The sequence below is a fragment of the Carcharhinus amblyrhynchos genome, chromosome 1, assembly GCF_965287045.1.
Source record: "Carcharhinus amblyrhynchos chromosome 1, sCarAmb.v2.hapA, whole genome shotgun sequence".
Taxonomy (NCBI): Eukaryota; Metazoa; Chordata; class Chondrichthyes; order Carcharhiniformes; family Carcharhinidae; genus Carcharhinus; species Carcharhinus amblyrhynchos.
In genome coordinates, this window is record NC_137324.1 from 16,924,304 (window position 1) to 16,931,287 (window position 6,984).

The following is a 6,984-nucleotide window of genomic DNA, read 5'->3' on the forward strand; positions in this document are numbered from 1 at the left end:
CTATTTTTAGATATCTATTCTATTTTTAGATATTTTAATGCGTAAAGTTTCTATTTTTAGATATCACACACCCCACATTTCACCCAACCCCTCCAAAGTTTAAGGTAGCCATGCCTTAGAGATCCTACAAATAAACCGGTTGGACTTTAATCTGGTGTTGTGAGACTTCTTATTGTTCAAGGTTTAAGGCAGGCTTAATCAAACCCGCCTGAGTCTCGTTTCAAAGCAACTTGTTCCTTATTCCCCTACACCATCCAAAAACCCCAAAGAACTGGACAATTCGCCGTTAAGCGAAATGAACCAACTTTTCCCTAGAGAAAGGTTGGCCTTTCATTCACCCCCTTTAGTTATCTCACCCAATTTGCCACGTCTTTCACACTCTGCGCTTTTAAGGTAACACTCGACACCCGATTCTTGTAGCTAATTAACGAAATCCCCCTCCTCTCTCCCCCCAGGTTGGAGCCAGAGTCACTGGTGAAACCCGCCCGATTGGTGAACGGTTCGATCCGGAGCGACGCCAGTTCCCAACGTGCAATCCCCTCAACAAGATGCCAAAATTCCCAAAACAACATTTAATCCCCCAGCCACATCATGGGCATATTGGGACAGGTGAGCTGAACCTTGGTAGCGTTTAGGAAGCGATGGCTTATCAAGTTTAAAAGTGTATTTATTAATATAACAAGTAAGCTTACATTAACACTGCAACGAAGTATTATGAAAATCAAAAGAGAGAAGGCTGGAAAATCTCAACGGGTCAGGCAACATTACTGTGAAAATTCCTTAACATCTCGAATACTAACCAGAATGAGATAAGTTGTCGACCGATTCTAACAAGCATATTTTTTAAAGCCTGCCAATAAATCTTTGTTTTGCAGGAGTAATGCTGACGCAAGAATGCTGATCAGAAACATTTGGAAACAGAATCTGGCAAACGTAAGAGAGAGAGAAAAATACAAAAAAAAACATTTCCAGCGTTGGCTAAATAATAATGAGTTGGGATTGAACGTTCGACTTTTAGCCGATGGACAAAGCCATACTATATTGTTCTATACTGGCTGTTCTACACCTGGCGTGTTTTATATTGAAGCTGTTTTGAAAGAAATACCGTCCAAAAAAAAATGAAATAGCGCCGGCACGGTGGAAATAAACATTTGCAAACTCACTTGCCAGAGTCAGTTAATATGAAGGCGTTTATACCCAACAGCTAGTGCAGCTAATGTTTAAAACTAAAGGTTATTTTTCAAAAAAGTCCTTAGATTCTGCAGAATTAAAAGTTTTTTTCAAAAAAAAATGGTCTGGAATTTTCTTTTCCTGACATTTAGCTTCTTTGCGTAAAGTGTTAGGAGAAAATAGTATTGGTCATGAGGGAAGTACTGTCAAAGACACTCCGTATTCCTTACCAATGCTAACATGCGTCGTTTTATCCCAATAGTTCACACTGCTGAACAAGGTTAATAGAAATGCCTGATCAGTGCAATAATTTCCATCACAATTCAATTATTTTGTCTTTTTTTTGAAAGGACCATTAATATTACTATTTCTTATTCCGTGCACTCCAGTTCCAACCAATAGTTTTATTCATTGACGAATAACATATATAAAATTAATATGCTAATTTATTGGGATATAATTGATTGGCAGCAGGTTTGGATTGAGGGTAGCGAGGGAGAGGGCTGAGCGTGAGATAAATCATTAACATGTCCTGGGTTTAGAGCCCTGCTAACTAGCAAGGAGATTTTAAGCGTTTCTGGTGGCGTTAGACGGCAGTGAGTGGGGGACGGGACATCAAGTTGCTTTTCCCTTTAAGAGTGAGCGCGGCGCTATCCAACATTAGACATTAATTTAAAAAAAACTAAATTCCTAACATATATTGTAAAAACAGAAGGCACACAAAAGCGTCTATCTCGAATCGGTATAAGAACGTTTTCTCTTCATTTTATACCTGTTACACCGCCATCAACAAATTCAAATCCAACCAACAACAATTCATGTATAAAATGAATTGGTTCCCCATAGATAGGAACATAGGATTTACATAGAAACATAAAACCTAGAAGCAGGAGTGGGCGATTCAGCCCTTCGAGCCTGTTCCGCCATTCATTTTGATCATGGCTGATCATCCAATTCAATATCCCGGTGGAATTCACCGCCACATAATGTAGATGAGGCCAAGATGTATAAATTAGATATAGACCTCGGGGCTAAAAGAATCAAGGGAAAAGGGGAGAAGGGGTATCAGGATATTGAATTCGATGATCATCCGTGATCAAAATGAATGGTGGAGCGGGCACAAAGGGCCGAATGGCCTGCTCCTGCTTCTAGTTTCTATATTTCTACCCTCCCCTCAATATCTCTTGATATCTTTAGCCCCAAGAGCTATACCGAATTTCTTTTTGAAATCACGCAACCTTTTGGCCTCAACTGCTTTGGGTGGTAATGAATTCCACACATTCATAAGAACATAAGAAATAGGAGCAGGAGTAGGCCATCTAGCCCTTCGAGCCTGCCCCGCCATTCAATAAGATCATGGCTGATCTGTCGTGGCTCAGTTCCACTTTCCCGCCCTCTCCCCATAACCCTTAATCCCCTCTCTTATCAAGAACCCATCAACCCGCTTCTTAAAAATATTTAGCGAGGCAGCCTCCACCACTTCAACGGGCAGAGAATTCCAGAGATTCACCACCCTTTGAGTGAAGAAGTTCCTCCTCAACTCCGTTCTAAACCGCCTCCCCTTTATCTTGAGGCTGTGCCCCCTAGTCCTACTGTCTTTTTTGAGCGGGAAGAGTCTCTCCACCTCTATCCTATCCATCCCATTCATCATCTTATACGTCTCAATGAGATCTCCCCTCATTCTTCTAAACTCTAACAAGTACAAGCCTAGTTTATTCAGCCTCTCCTCATAGCTCAATCCCCTCAACTCCGGTATCAGCCTAGTAAACCTCCTCTGCACTCCCTCCAAGGCCAAAATATCCTTGCGCAGGTGCGGCGCCCAAAACTGCACACAGTACTCTAGCTGCGGCCTCACCAATGCCCTATACAGCTGCAGCAAGACCTCCCTACTTTTATATTCAATCCCCCTCGCTATGAAGGCCAGCATCCCATTTGCCTTCCTGACCACCTGCTGCACCTGCAAGCTGGGTTTTTGCGACTCATGCACAAGGACCCCGAGGTCCCTCTGCACCGTCGCCTGCTGCAGTTTTTCGCCACGTAAGTAATAGTCCTTCCTACCATTCTTCCTACCAAAGTGGACCACCTCACACTTGCCAACATTAAATTCCATTTGCCATTTCCTGGCCCATTCGCCCAGCCTATCTAGATCCTTCTGCAGACTCTCCACACCCTCTGCACAATTTGCCTTTCCCCCAGTCTTGGTGTCATCAGCAAATTTTGACACCCTGCACTCGGTTCCCTCCTCCAGATCATCTATATCAGAAACTCCTCACCTCCGTTCTGAAAGGTTTACCCCTTACACTCAAACAAAGACCCCTAATTCTGGACCCTCCCACCATCTAGAACATTCTTTCTGAATCTAACCTGTTTAACCCTTTCAGAATTTTCTACCTTTCTATGAGGCTCTCTTTAGGAGTTGGAGTAGGCCATTTGAGCCATTGAGCCTGTTCTGCCATTCGATAGGATTATGGTTGCACAGTTGTGGTCTCAACTCCACTTTCCTGTCTGTCCCTCCTCCCCAACCCCGACCGCCTCCACCACAATTCGCCCTTAAGCGAAATCAACCATCCTTTCCCCAGAGAAAGGCTTGCCTTTCATTCACCCCCTTTAGTTATCTGGTGAATAGGGGATTAAAATTGCCCTTCCCCCCTGCACCTTTCATAAATCTGTCTAACTCAGCCTCAACTGCTTTCTGGGAAAGATAACTCCACAAAACTAAGGGGAAAGAAAATTTCCTAAACTCAGTTTAATGTGGGGTTCTCATTCTTAATTGTGCCTCCTCCCCCTTCCAAAATTCGTATTAAGTTGATCTTACTCTACACCCTAGCTATGACTGTAACACTACATTGTGCACCCTCTCCTTCTCTATGAAAGGCTGTAAAACCCACAAGAAACAATACTTTTCACTGTAGTCTAATACATGTGACAATAATAAATCAAAACAAAAATCCATTCTATCAAGTCTCTTCAGAATTTAATACATTTCAATATCACAGTGTGTTAATAATTCTGCTAAGAGTTTGGGAAGGGGGAAGTAAACAGTTTTCATGGCGCACCTGTAAAACCTGCTCGGATTTTCACAGTAACTTCATTGTAATGTTAATGTAAGCCTATTTGTGACACTAATAAATAAACTGAAAACATCTCACCACAATCGATGAAGGTCCCTGGCTGCCACTCTTCATTGTCCCCCCTACATTGTAAGGTGCAGCAATAAAACTGGTGCACAGGGGATTAAAATTGCCAGTTATAAACTAAGCGATTTCTACGATGAGACTGTCAGATTGCATTCCCATCGAGACGACAACACATAACTTTGCCTATTCACTATTTAGATGAAATAGTTGATCTGTTTTGGAACAGCGAAATGTGGGAGAGATTGGTTAACATAAACGATAACATTTGATTTATTATTGTCATATATTGGGATAGAGTGAAATTTATTGTGCACTACACAGACACCGTTCTCAGAGTACATCGGGGAGGAGAGGAGAGAGTGCAGAATATGTTACAGTCATAGCTAAGGTGGAGAGAAAGATCAATGAAATTTGTCGCTTAAATGAATTCTCATGTATGCCCATTGAATCCTTCCACACTTACATGTGTGTGTGTGTTTGTCAATAAATAAATTGGTGTATCTGACTTTGAAAGTGATCATAAAAATATGCACATGAATGGAGTTGTCTCGTATTAAAACTGAGATTAGGATTTTTACTCTCTCTCAGAGGGTAAGCACATGCCATCGTAAAAATAGGAACGAATGTAAAACCGTTTTGAATGCTGCCAAGGTAATTAAAATGAAAACAGATTCTTATGTTAAGGGGACAATGCAGAGAGTGTGAGAAATCAACAATAAAAAAGCTTGTCTGATAGAGACCAGTCCCACAAACACATTCACCTGTTTTCGCGTTCAGTTCAAACCGGTTCAGTCAAAACTGACTCAAAGACACAGCTGAGAGGCAGGAGTTCAAAATCGTTGCGAAACTGGAGGCCAAATGTGCTATCGATTGACTCTGGTGACCAGGTCGCATTCTCATTTTTTAAAAATAAAAGGACATTGCATTCATTAGTGATGGGGAACGGTCTAAATTTCTTTGAGGTTGGAGCGACCGGATAAGATTTACATTTCTCTCCGCCACTCGAATCTTGAAAACCAATTTGTCAAATTGTAAAAGTAAACTCAGCAATGTCTCTCTCTCTCTCCTTAAAAGTTTGATGCAGCCCTTATTCCGTTTGTCTCTTCTCCCCACTCCCTTTCTGAAGTTCAATTCGGCTAAACAAAGACGTTCCAGGAAAGGACAGGGTTCAGTATAAATACAGTAAAAAGTCTGACAACACCAGGTTTAAATCCCAGTCCCAGTATAAATCCCAGTCCAGTCCCACGCCCCCTGCACCGTCTCCTCGTTCCACTTTCCCCACTTCCAAGAAGCATCTTCAGCATTTATCATGTTGGTTTGAATCTTCTGGCCCCTCAAGACGCATAGAGAGCAAATTGTACTTTCGGATTCATTTCATGCCCTTGATTATTTTTACAGCTTTGGAAATAAACATAACAAAAAAAGCCCATTTTTCACTCCATGACAACTCGTAGCCCTAAATTGCTTTGACTGATTTGGGTAGGAGCATATCGATGATAGTAACTGTTAACGAGAGTGGAGGGGTTTGCTTTTTTTTTGTTTGACCATCCCTGCCACACACACATTCGCCTCCAACTGAAACAAGTGTTCTATTCAGATTGTTCCTTAATTTCATCTTGGTTTCGGGTTTATCCGCGCCAAACCTACACGTGAAGTAAATAATCGTGTTTAACCTCCACAAAGTGGAATGTGGACGGAGATTGGGCAACCTTCAATTGATTCACAAATAAAATGATCACAGGGTGAATAAACACAGCCGAATTAGTCCGCTAACGACATCATCTTCCGTCTGAATGGGAAATCCAAACCAATTTCCTCAGTTTATGGAGAAATTAAGATTCCGACGGCAGAAAAAAATACAACCGACGAGTTTTATTTTCACTCACCACTCACTTTCACTGCGTTCCTGCTTGAGTCGGAGAATGGTTAGATATACTAAAATAATGGATCAAATCACTAAATATAAAACACATTTAAATAGTTATCAACTAGGTAGATATAAAATTCATTTAAATAATTAGCAAATAACTAGTTACAAAATTAATTTAAATAGTAAAATATAAAGTTCATTAAATAATTATTAATAATTAGATATAAATATAATTTAAATAATTATCAACTTACTACATACAAAATTCATTTAACTAATAAGATATAAAATTCATTGAATAATTATTAATAACTAGATGTAAATATAATTTAATTATCAACTTACTACATGCAAAATTCATTTAACTAATAAGATATAAAATTCATTGAATAATTATCAAATAACTAGATCTAAATATCAGTTAAATAATTATCAAGGTATCGGATACAAAATTCATTTAACTAATAAGATATAAAATTAATTAGAATAAGTATCAAATAACTAGATTTAAACATTTAAATAATTATCAAATTACTAGATATAAAATTCACCGAAGTGACTATCAAATGAGTAAATATAAAACTGATTAAATAATTATTAAGTAACTAGATACAAATCTCATTCAAAATAATGATCAGAAATCAAGACATCTCCACGTTTTATGTGGAATGAGAGAATGGGAGCGGATGTGATTCCTGAAACGCCAGATTGAACCCTCTGTCATAAGGACAGGGCTTAACTTAGACAGTGAGACCAGCGACCGTGACCTGCACAACTCTCAATGACTCACCATCCTGCTGGTGTGAA